The sequence below is a fragment of the Rhinatrema bivittatum genome, chromosome 1, assembly GCF_901001135.1.
Source record: "Rhinatrema bivittatum chromosome 1, aRhiBiv1.1, whole genome shotgun sequence".
Lineage (NCBI taxonomy): Eukaryota > Metazoa > Chordata > Amphibia > Gymnophiona > Rhinatrematidae > Rhinatrema > Rhinatrema bivittatum.
Window position 1 is genome coordinate 460,064,277 of NC_042615.1, and position 12,964 is coordinate 460,077,240.

At 44.7% G+C, this 12,964-nt stretch overlaps 1 long non-coding RNA gene across 1 annotated transcript in view; it reads left to right on the forward strand.

The window, feature by feature from the left end:
• The window catches only part of LOC115081093, a 243,198-nt gene that overhangs the window by 152,142 nt on the left and 78,092 nt on the right, over window positions 1–12,964 (forward strand). The window contains exon 3 of the long non-coding RNA XR_003853728.1: window positions 4,253–4,413. This is a non-coding gene — a long non-coding RNA (uncharacterized LOC115081093). The remainder of the gene's footprint in view (window positions 1–4,252; window positions 4,414–12,964) is intronic.

The window sequence follows — 12,964 nt, forward strand, 5'->3', positions numbered from 1 at the left end:
AGCAGATGCTATTCCCTAAGTATAATTGATTAATAGCCATTAATGGACTTCTCCTCCAAGAACTTATCCAAACCTTTTTTGAACCCAGCTACACTAACTGCACTAACCACATCCTCTGGCAACAAATTCCAGAGCTTTATTGTGCGTTGAGTGAAAAAGAATTTTCTCCAATTAGTCTTAAATGTGCTACTTGCTAACTTCATGGAATGCCCCCTAGTCCTTCTATTATTCAAAAGTGTAAATAACCGAGTCACATCTACTCGTTCAAGACCTCTCACGATCTTAAAGACCTCTATCATATCCCCCCTCAGCCGTCTCTTCTCCAAGCTGAACAGTCCTAATCTCTTCAGCCTTTCCTCATAGGGGAGCTGTTCCATCCCCTTTATCATTTTGGTTGCCCTTCTCTGTACATTCTCCATCGCAACTATACCTTTTTTGAGATGCGGTGACCAGAATTGTACACAGTATTCAAGGTGTGGTCTCAACATGGAGCGATACAGAGGCATTATGACATTTTCCGTTCTAATAACCATTCCCTTCCTAATAATTCCTAACATTCTATTTGCTTTTTTGACTGCTTTTTTGACTTTTTTGACTGCTGCAGCACACTGAGCCGACGAATTTAAAGTATTATCCACTATGATGCCTAGATCTTTTTCCTGAGTGGTAGCTCCTAACATGGAACCTAACATCGTGTAACTACAGCATGGGTTATTTTTCCCTATATGCAACACCTTGCACTTGTCCACATTAAATTTCATCTGTCATTTGGATGCCCAATCTTCCAGTCTTACAAGGTCCTCCTGTAATGTATCACAGTCTGCTTGTGATTTAACTACTCTGAATAATTTTGTATCATCTCACCAAATCTTGCGTTCCACTAAGAATTAAATCTAAAATAGCTCCCTCTTGTTGGTTCCTGAACCAATTGCTCCATGTAGCAATCATTTTGAACGTTTTTGACAGACTTTTAATTCCCCAGAAAAAATGATAAAAAACAAAAAAATATATTTCTTCAATTAATAAATATAATTTTTACAGTGATGGTGAATGATTAGAAGACCGGTTGGGTTTGGGATTAAAATCTCAATGTCTGGCTTGATGACACCGTCACTTAGGCTATAATTTAAATTTAATTTAATTCAGTTGCCCTTGCTTTTCACAGGTAATTGAAATCTCCCATTATTATTGCACTGCCAAATTGGTTTGCTTCCCTGATTTCTCTTAGCATTTCATCATTTGTCTGACCATTTTGTCCAGGTGGACAGTAGTATACTCCCATCACTATACTCTTACCCAACACACATGGGATTTCTACCCATATAGATTCTACTGAGCATTTACTCTCTTGTATGATCTTTATCCAGTTGGACTCTATACCCTCCCGGACATAAAGTGCCACACCCCCACCAAGTTGATCCTCCCTATCATTGCGATATAATTTGTACCCTGATATAGCACTGTCCCATTGGTTATCCTCCTTCCACCAAGTCTCTGTGATGCCAATTATGTCAATCTCATCATTTGCTGCTATACACTCTAACTCTCCCATCTTACTTCTTAGACTTCTGGCATTGGCATACAGACATTTCAAAGTGTGGTTTTTGCTTGTTTTAAAAACCTGCTTTTCAGTTGTTTGGGATAATTCGGAAATCATTAGCTTTAGTGATCTTTTACATATAGGCATATGAACTATGTTTGCTTTTATTGGAACCTCTCTGTTGGGATGCCCTAACTCTCCTGTTTCATTAGTATCCTTCAAGGATACATTTCTCCGAACCATGCACTGCTGAGTGACTGTCGGCTTTCCCCCTTGTTCTAGTTTAAAAGCTGCTCTATCTCCTTTTTGAAAGTTAGTGCCAGCAGCTTGGTTCCACTCTGGTTAAGGTGGAGCCCATCCTTTCGGAAAAGTCTCCCCTTTCCCCAAAAGTTTCCCCAGTTCCTAACAAAGCTGAATCCCTCTTCCCTGCACCATTGTCTCATCCATGCATTGAAACTCTGGAGCTCTGCCTGTCTCTGGGGACTTGCACGTGGAACAGGAAGCATTTCAGAGAATGCCACCCTGGAGGTTCTGGATTTCAGCTTCCTACCTAAAATCCTAAATTTGGCTTCCAGAACCTCTCTCCCACATTTTCCTATGTCGTTGGTCGTTGGTGCCCACATGTACTACGACAGCCGGCTCCTCCCCAGCACTGTCTATAATCCTATCTAGGTGACGCGTGAGGTCTGCCAACTTCGCATCAGGTAGGCAAGTTACCAGGCGATCCTCACTTCCACCAGCCACCCTGCTGCCTACATTTCTAATAATCGAATCACCAACTATGATGGCCGGCCTAACCCTTCCCTCCTGGGCAGTAGCCCTGGGAGATTTGTCCTCAGTGCAAGAGAACAATACATCACCTGGAGAGCAGGTCCTTGCTACAGGATCACTTCCTGCTAACTTTAAAATAGCCTGGTATTTTCAACGGCTCATCTCTGCCGCTGAATATACCCTACTAGTTAGCTGGAATTGTTTATCCAGCTAACTGTCCGAGCCGCTCATAGACAGAATATTGGCCTCACTATTTGCATTCTTTACTTTACTTGTAAGATTATAACAAACAAAAACCAGTCCAAACATTAGAACATCATAATAATAAAAGGAGGAAAACAAAAAAAGGTTAAAATATACATCATCCAAATGATATGCAGTTAAATATACTAGGATTGTGTATATGAAATGTTGAATAAAGTTTTATTTGTGAAGGACAGAAAACTATGTAAGAGGCAGGTTTGTCACATAGGGGCCTGTATAGTAAAAAGCATGCTAAAACTGGCTGTGCTGTTTTTTCGCATCAGCTTCTAGTAAGCAGTATATACAAATAATATGCAGAGTGTGCATATGTTCAGAAGCTGCATTAAAAGGGAGTGTGGATATATCTAAGTTCTCCCACAGTAATAGGCCCAAAGTTAAAGGATTGATTAGCTCAAGGAAACTTCCTCTCCAGTCAACAAAGATGCCCAGAAGGAGGATAATTGCTTAACTTCTACTGTCTCAACTTCCAGTGTCACTCTGGTACTTCCTAGTAATACTATGAACTTTGAACCAGAGCTACTTAGTGGTGCCAGAACAACACTGGAGGTGAAGCCGACAGGAGATAAACTGCTCTCCTCCTACCAGTTGGCCTGGGTGAGGATGCTAAAGAGGGTATGACATCCCTGCTTTGCCAAATCAGTGTGCTAGTTGCTTAGTACAACCCCAGATCAGAAATATAATTTCACACGAAATTCAACTTAGGTACCATGGGATTAGCATAACAGGGTAATGACAAATGAGGTCATTACCATGTTTTGTAATTATTTATCATATAAGGGCATGCTAACATTTAACGTGCCCACATATAAGCTAAAAAATGTCAGCTAAGTCCCACAGTAAAATTTTAGAAAACAATGTTATGCTTTGTGAAATATAGTGCAGTTTAGTACATAGGCCCTTAAGACTTAATTTACTTAACTTTTTTCAGATAGACACAGGATGAGATAAAAGATTTAATTAAACCAAGCTCTTTAGTTTGGTAAGTTAGGATTTATGCATCTAGGAATGGTTTAATGCCAACTGAGCACATTAGATTGAATGTACTGATATTGTCTCCGAGTTCTGTCCAAGGTTTTTTTGTTGAGATCTGGAGCCAGTCATCTACAAGATGGGCAGGTCCTTTTTACTTAGCGAACACATTTTCAGTAGCAATAACACCTCTTGTACAGTGGCATCGCTGATCTTGTGGAAGATGATAATTTTAGGATCATTCACTGTGTATATATAATTTACTTTCTTCTTAATGGGGTTATTAATTACCTTAAGATTAAGGGTAATGAGTCAGAGTCTCCTCTGAGCCAGGAAACTATCATAGAAAAAAGCACAGCCAGCGTGCACGAGGAAGTCTGTATATATATATATATATATCCTGATTAGCACCAACCCGCACATTACTAAAAAGAAAACATGATTAAAATAATAAAACATAAACCAGTGCTGAGATAGGGAGCAACAAAGAAAAGAGGAACTAAGTGGCAAATAATAGCAGAGGAAAAAAAAGCAGAGGATAGGCTGCTGACTGATAGAGAGTTATGACTTCTATGTTAGCCTAGCAGGGTGATCATTTTATGGTTTGAAAAGGATTGATGAGGACAGGACACCAAAATGTTTTCTGTTTTAACATTTTTTTGTGCCTCAGCTGCGCATGTGAATGAAATGACCTTTGCATATTTTTAGGTGTGGTTTGCTAAAGCCAGTGAGCCTGCGGTGGAAGGTGCCTTCATTTGCCTATCTAAAGCAGTGCAGGAGCCGAGAAGAGAATGGGAAAAGCAATGCCACTGCTGCCGCCATCAGTCCTCCCAGTTTCTCCTGATGCTGTGGCCAGGGGGGCAGGAGAGGTGAGTGAAGGGAAACGCACCTTTGCGCAATGCTTGTAGCATTTTTATGACGACGTGGAAGGGATTTGTTTCCCTGAGCTGTTTTTTTAAATTAGGGTATAAATTTGTTTTCAACATAGTGTCTGCCCTTCTTGAGATATTGTGCTATGCAAAATATAATACAGGATTTTCTGATTTTGTGCCTTATGGGGGCAAATGCTTAGTATATATGGCCCTTTGCCTCCACACAGGTGAATTTTCAAAGGACTTACACTTGTAAATGTAACATACTATCGTAGCAGTTTTCAAAAGCCATTTTCATGTGTAAAGTGCATTTACACATGAATATTCTATAGGCGATTCAATGGCATATATTGTAGCAATTTTCAAAAGCCCACTTACATGGGTAAAACCTAATTATAAGGACCTAATTTTCAAAAGCATTTACATGCTTAAAACTGGGTTTTACACAGGTAAATGCACTTTACCTGTGTAAATGGGCTTTTGAAAATTGCTACAATATATGCCATTGAATTGCCAATAGATTTTACACACATAAGTGTACATTACATGAGTAAATGACTTTTGAAAATTGCTACGATAGTATGTTACATTTACATGCATATTTCCTTTGAAAATTCACTAGTTACTGTGTAAATGCTTTTGAAAGTCAGACCCATAATATTTTTCTTTGTATGCAAAACTATATGTGGAATATAACACTTAGGCCTGGATTCATCATTCATCGCAGAATTATGGATCCTGCCAAAACGGGGGGGTGGGGGGGCCTGCGAAAGCCCGTAGCCTTCGCACCACGGCGGTACGATTTCAGTGGCCGCGGTGCGCCGGCTCCCGGCTTTCGCACCGAATAGCACCACCGTGAAAGGTGGTGCTATTCGGCGCGCTACTGCCGACGATAATGTTAGTAACATTATCTCCGGCAGCGAAGATACCGCCGACTCCGCCCCCTCCCCGCCCCAAATTTAATTTACATGCTATCGCACACGAAAAGGGCCTTTTCGCGTGTGATAGAGGCTTATCGCACACGATATGGCCGTATTGCGTGCGATAAGCCTTTGATAAATGACCCCCCTTAGTATCCCTGAGTGACTTGATTCTCTCAGCTATTTTCCCCATCGACACAGTATGGGGGGAAAACCTTAATGAATCAGGGAAGTTGGGATATTCAGTTGTTTTCAGCCCTGCACCTTACAAGAAGTCTAGGTACATCTATACTGCGGGTCATACCCTGATGCTTCTTGTTGCCTAATGCCACTACATTGTGAAACCGCTATTTCTGTTTCTATTTTATACTTGCACAGTGCCTTTCTTCAAAGAAAATCCTCGACCCAAAGTGGTTTATAAAATTAAACAATACAGCATAAAAATCCCTAGAATACAAATCCCAATTCCCCCTGAATATATCTGACTATCTTAAAGTTCGCCAGAGAAGTTTATTCGGCTAACTTTAGGACTGTTCTATGGCATGACCAGAGTTAGCCAGAGAAATTATTCTGAACACTGGTTAGCCAGAAAACTTGGCTGGCTAACTTAACTCCACCCCAGAATGCCCCTATGTTATCTGACTAAATTTCAGCCAGATAATGAGTTATCCAGCTAAAATGTGGCTGGATAAATGGCTGAAATATTCAGTGCCAGCATTTAGCTGGATAACTTGCAAGTTCCTGGGCTAAGTGTGGTTGAATATGGATGCCAAATTGTATAAAAATCAAGAGAAGAGTAATGCTAAATAAGTAATCAGTTTTAAGGCATGATAATTTGTTACACATCTGAAAATTAGACTTTTAGATCACCAGGTTCAAGAATAAAATGAAATAATGTAATTTGTGAAAAAAAATTATAGATGAAACAAAAAATCTCCCATTTTTAGAGCAATGGACCTAGTGTATATGCATATTAGTGAAATGTACAATACGGGTTCTAATTCTTCATGCCAAATGAAAAATCACAATTGAACAGAAATATTGATCAGTACATCTCAGACATTATATAGAGGCATGCCAACAATATCTAATCTATAGAACAGGGTGAAAGTTTACTAACTGAAGTCAGTAGCACATATTCAGATGCAGGGGTGGATTGTAAGAAAATATCAGCCCAGGGAATTTTTTTCAAAACCGGCCCATATGGTATCTGTCTGACTCTCTTGTACCGGGGCCGGCTGGTCTTAGGAGGGGCCCCTGCGGAGATGACAATAAGATTGGTTGGCAAGAGACTTTAATACCAGACCATGAATCCAACATACATATATATATATATGAGAGATGTAACTAGACTTGGGGGAAGATAGCAACCCACTGCATGGATGAAAGATGGCCCACAGCTCCGTTTACTCATCCCAGTCTAGGGTGTGTTCTGCTACTTAGTTATTTAGGAAAAATGTGCCAGGGATCCCCGTTCCCTAATGGATTATGTAATTGAGTTTCGTACCCTGGCGTCAGAACTTCATTGGAACGAGGACTATCTGCACTCAATTTTCCTGGATGGTCTGACCTGCTGGGTCAAGGATGAGTTGGCGGCCTGTGAGCTATCTACTTCCCTGGACGCCCTGATCGATTTGGCCGGCCGCATCAACCACCGGCTCCAGGAGAGGTCTCGGGAGCTATCTTCCTCTATAAAAACCCCACTGGCATTCTGGTCCTCCCGTCGCTCTCCCAAGCTGGTATCTGCTTCTACCAGGGGTACTCCCGAAGAACCCATGCAGCTGGGCCACAGTCATTTGACTCCTGAGGAATGCCACCAATGCTGGCGTTCAGGACTTTGTTTGTACTACTGTCTTCCAAGAACTCTTATAGCAGGAAGGAGAATGCTAAGTGAGAAATTCAGATCATATATTATCAGACATTTAAACTAAAGAATAGATGTGGCAGGAGATGGCCAATGAAATTGACATGTCATCTCCAAACAATACAGAAAGTGGGAGGAGAAAATAACAATCAATTAGCTCACAAAAGCAGAAGAGCAACAAATCAAGGGAGAAAAATTGGAAAGCTATGACTACAAATGCTAATAGTTTGGGCAATAAAATCCCAGACCTGCAGGCCCTAATGGTGGAGGTGGACTTGGACATTGTTGCTGTTAACAGAGACATCGTTCACATATTCTCATGATTGGGATATGGCCATACCAGGCTATAACTTGTTAAGGAAGGACAGAGAGGACAGAAAAGGGGAAGGAGTAGCTCTGTATGTCAAAAACAATATCCAAGCAACTGAACAACAAGGAATGTGGAGTAGAGAAGATGCATTATAGGCTGTCCTAAAAAAAGATGATGATGCATCCATTTTTACTGGAATGGTTTACAGCCTCCAATTCAAATGGAAGAACTGGACAGAGATCTGGTCGAAAACATCCAAAAGGTGGGAAAGAAGGAAGACATGTTGATTGTTGGAGATTTTAATCTGCCGGACGTAGACTGGAGAATACCTTCTGTGGGATCTACCAGAAGTAGAGAGATAGTGGATGCCCTGCAAGGGCTCTGTTCAAACAAATGGTAATGGAACCCATAAGGGAGAGAGTTATTGTTATTATGTGTGTTTTAGTGGATCCTTGGGTGCTGTGGAGTTGACCATGCCCACGGGGAGGAGCCCTGTGAGGAGCCACAGCACTGGGCTAGACTCTATACACAAAACACCAGAATAATTCTTTATTTATACAGCTTGAAGTAGCCACCAGGTGGCAGTGGTGAGTTGTAGTCTCAGGGATCTCGGCAGAGGGAGCCCTTCTCTCCAAGATGACCTCAGGAGGTTCCGCAGCAGATACTGTGGATGAGACAGATGAGAGGTTAAAGTACTCACTCGGTGTTAGCTATTATGGATGCGATTCCACCAGATAGTTAGTAGTAGGTACAGGTACTGAGGCAGGGAGAGCAGGCCCTCGAAGAGCGAGTGCCTGTTCCCTGAATGGCACCTGAAATAGAACAGAGGGCCCCCGAGGATCGGGTACCCAAGTTAGTAGTAACCCCGAAGGGCAGAAAGAAAGCTTCCCGCAGGCAACAGAGAAGCAGCAGAGTAGCGCAGACAGGAAGTCGAGCCATTTGAGTCTATTCGAACCTTTGCCAACTCAATGAGCTAGCAATCTTGAGAAATAGATATACCCGGAGTGGTGTGACGTCAGATGAGGGAACGCCCTCGAGGTTCACGCCACTGGGTGTACTTAGACGTGGGTTGCGCGTGCGCGTGCACCCTAGCAGGTACCTGGGAGGAACAATGGCGTACGGCTGCACCATAGCCGTTATGGGGACACCAGAGAAGTCAGCTTGACGATGCTATGGTAGCCATCTTGCCCAGGTAAGCGGGAGGAGCCGAGATAGTGGTGCAACAAGTGGTGCAAAGCCGTCAAAGACCGACAGAAGCAACAGTACCCCCCTTCAAAGGGCATCCACGCAATGACCTACCAGATCTAGGTTTTTGCGGATATAGATGATGGAAATCCTGTAGCATCTTCTTATCCAAGATATTGGATATTGGAGTCCAAGAGTTGTATGCTGGGCCATAACCATCCCATGACAGGAGGTATTCCCATACTCTGCCTCGTTTTCTTACATCGAGAACTGCATCAACTTTGTATTTGATGTCTTCCTCTGCATCTATTGGAGTAGAGTTGGGTACCTTGTTGGAGAATTCACTGAGTATCACTGGTTTCAATAATGAGACATGGAATGCATTGTGGATCTTTAGAGTAGCTGGTAGCTTCAGACTGTAGGTGAGGTTGCCCAGTCGTTGGAGAATGGGAAATGGTCCAACGAATCGAGGAGCGAATCTAGCTGAAGGAAGTTTGTCTTAGATGCTTTGTTGATAGCCAGACCTTGTCACCAGGTTTGAAATCTGGAGCCATGCTATGATGAGCATTGTATCTTTTCTTGGCTCATATTCCTGCTTTCACAAGCATCTCTTTAGTCTGAGTCCAGAGTTGATGGATATCAGTAGCAGTTGTCTGTGCTGCTGGGGACGATACTGATAACGGAAGTGGTAGTGGTAGTCATCCGTAGACCACTTTGAATGATGTTGATTCAGTGGATATTGCTGATGAGAGTTTATGGCAAATTCTGCCCATGGCAACAGTTCGCTTCAATCATTCTGTCGGGTGTTCACGTAGGCACGAATGAACTGTTTGAGTGTCCTGTTCATCCTTTCTGTCTGGCCGTTGGACTGAGGATGATATGCTGATGTGAAGTCGAGGGCTATATCGAACTTCTTGCATAATGCCTTCCAGAAGTTAGCGGTGAACTGAACTCCGCGATCAGAGACTTATGTGCTTAGGCAAGCCATACAGGTGGAAGATGTGCATGATGAATAATCGGGTGAGCTCCATGGTGGTGGGTAAGCCTGGGAGAGCCACAAAATGTGCCATCTTCGAGAACCTGTCAACGGTGACCCAAATGGTGGTGTTCCCTCCTGATGATGGTAAATCTACCACAAAGTCAGTGGCAATAAGTGTCCACAGTTCTTCAGGGACCGGCAAGGGTTGGAGGAGACCCCATGGACGTCCTGGCGGTATCTTCTGTTTAGCACAGTTTGCGCAGGAAGCGACTTAGGTGAATGTGTCCTCTTTCATGGTGGGCTACCAATGAAAGGTTTGCAGCTTAGACAACGTCCTTTGTTGTCCTGAGAGTTTGGAGTCGTGGGCCCAAGCCAATAGCTTTTTCCTGAGGTTCTTGGGTACAATTGTCTTTCCTGCAGGCACCGAATGGGTAGCTGCCAATATGACCTTCTCGGGGTCAATGATATGTTGCGTCTCTTCAGGTACATCCTTGGAGAGGAAGGAGTGTAAAAGAGCATCAGCTCTGATATTCTTTTCTCCTGGACAATACTTGAGCACGAAGTTGAATCTGTTGAAAAACAGAGACCATCTCGCTTGTCTATGGTTCAGGCACTGTGCGAGGTGGACATACTCCAAGTTCTTATGGTCTGTGTAGACTGTTACTTGATGTTGTGCTCCCTCGAGCCAAGGGCGCCACTCTTCAAATGCCATCTTTATAGCCAGAAGTTCCTTGTCTCCAATGCCGTAATTTCTCTCAGCAGGAGAAAAGTGACGTGAGAAAAACGAGCATGGATAAGGTACCTTATAATCGCCAGCCTGGCTTAGTACTGCCCCTACACCAAGGGCCGAGGCGTCGACTTCTACGATGAAAGGTTTTGAGGGGTCTGGATGTCGAAGGCATGGCTTGGTAGAAAAAGCATCCTTCAGTTTTTTGAATGCTGCAATCGCTTCGGGAGACCAATTAGCCACGTTGGCACCTTTTCTTGTCATAGCGGTCAGCGGTACTGTGAGTGAGGAGTCATTTTTTATGAAGGTCCTATAATAATTGGTGAACCCTAGGAAGCGACTGAGAGCCTTTAACCTGGTGGGCTGTGCCCATTTCTTGATACTCTCCAGCTTCTGTGGGTCCATTTGAAAACCCTCTTTGGAGACAATGTAGCCTAGGAAAGGTACTGATTCCATATGAAATTCACACTTAGATAGCTTGGCGTAGAGATGGTATTCACGAAGCCTCTATAGTACTCTCTTGACAACTTCTTGGTGAGTGGTGATGTCTTGTGAGAAGATTAAGATGTCATCTAAGTAGATAACAACACATTTATAGAGGAGGTCTTGGAAGATGTCATTCATTAAGTTATGAAACACAGCCAGAGCATTACACAGGCCGAACGGCATCACTAAGTACTCGAAATGGCCGTCTCGAGTGTTGAAGGCCGTCTTCCATTCATCGCCAGCTTTAATGCGAAGTAGGTTGTATGCTCCTTTCAGATCTAGTTTTGAAAAGTTCTGGGCTCCTTGTACTCTATCAAAGAGTTCTGAAATCAGAGGCAGGGGATAACGGTCCTTAATAGTTAAGAACATCAGAAAATGCCATACTGGGTCAGACCAAGGGTCCATCAAGCCCAGCATCCTGTTTCCAACAGTGGCCAATCCAGGCCATAAGAACCTGGCAAGTACCCAAAAACTAAGTCTATTCCATGTAACCATTGCTAATGGCAGTGGCTATTCTCTAAGTGAACTTAATAGCAGGTAATGGTTATTTCGTTAAGGCATCTGTAATCTATGCAAGGACGCAATGTGCCGTCCTTTTTGCCCACAAAGAAGAAGCCTGCGCCCGCAGGAGACTTGGACGGTCTAATGAAGCCCTTGTTGAGATTCTCCTGAATGTATTCAGACATGGCCTTGTTCTCGGCCACAGACAAGAGGTAGACTGTCCTTGGGTGGCTCCGTATTCGGCTTCAGATGAATGGCGCAGTCATAGGGTCTGTGAGAGGGAAGTATATTTGTGGCTTCTTTTGAAACAACATCTTGAAAAGATGCATACTGGGGTGGTAGTGTTACGAGCACGCGCGGGCGCGGTCGTCTCGGGCGGGTGGTGAGCCCTTGGGCCACGGCGAAAGCTAGGGAGGAGCCCCAGCCACACCGTGGGAGGTGAGCTGAGCAGGCATGGTGAGGCAGGCAGGCAGGAACAGAAGCAGGGAGTCCGACCCTCAGCCGGACCTGCATGCCCATGGTAGCCAACACGGGGAAGTTGACTAATGAACGGTCCTCCGACTGTTCCCGGCCCTTTCGGACCTGCCGCAGGGAACGGCAATGGGCAGCAGGCCGGACAGAGGCGAGGGCAGACAGAGTCCTTAAACAGAAGACATCAGACGGGGCAGAAGCAGGCTGAAGCAAGACGGAGACATCAGGACAAGGGCTGAAGCGAGACACAGGAAAGATCCAGGCGAGCAGGAACTCCGATGCTGGGATACTCACATCCGAAGCCCCTTCGGCTGGCAGAAGCTCAAGAGCCCGTGGGACGAATCCCTCCTGTTGGCCACTCCAGGGCCCAACAGGACAGAAGGCTCAGGAACCAGACGAGGACGTAGGTTAAGGCAGAGACAGGAAGACATCCGGGCAAGGGCTGAAGCAAGACACTGTAGACAAGGCTGGACGGAAACATTGCACTGTCCATCAGGGCGCCCTACTCAGCCAGCACAGCTAGACTGGTCACGGACCACCCCGTCCCAGACGCGCCCTACACAGCCCAGGAAGGCTGGTCGCGGACCACGCTGAGGAAAGGAGGGTGCGGGGAAGACCCAGGCGAACAGGAACTCCGATGCTGGGATACTGACATCCGAAGCCCTTACGGCTGGCAGGAACAGGAACAGACATCTAGGCAAGGTCAGAAACAGACATCGAGACAAGGTACCATCTAAGCAAGACAGACCACGGTAGACCTGGATCAGGCAAGGTTACAGACAACTGTAGAGCTTGATCCGCAGGCCCTTTGCAAGTGAACAGAAAGTCCTTAAGTACTGGAGGTAGAAGGCAACTCCCTGGGAGGAGCTTGCCAGGACCGCCCACCGCTGGTCCTATAAGTCAGGTGGAGAGCTGCGGGCCAGCCCCTAGGAAAGGGCGTCGCCAAACAGGAAGTCCAAACGCTGGCATGCAAGCCACAGGCACAGCTAGGCCTCTCAGGCCCTGGAGCAAGTCCCGGATGGAACACAGGCGAGGCCCAGGCTTCAGAGCGGCCTCCGGAGGAAGGTAAGAGACCTCCTGTAGCGCAGCAGCAGGGGGGATCGCA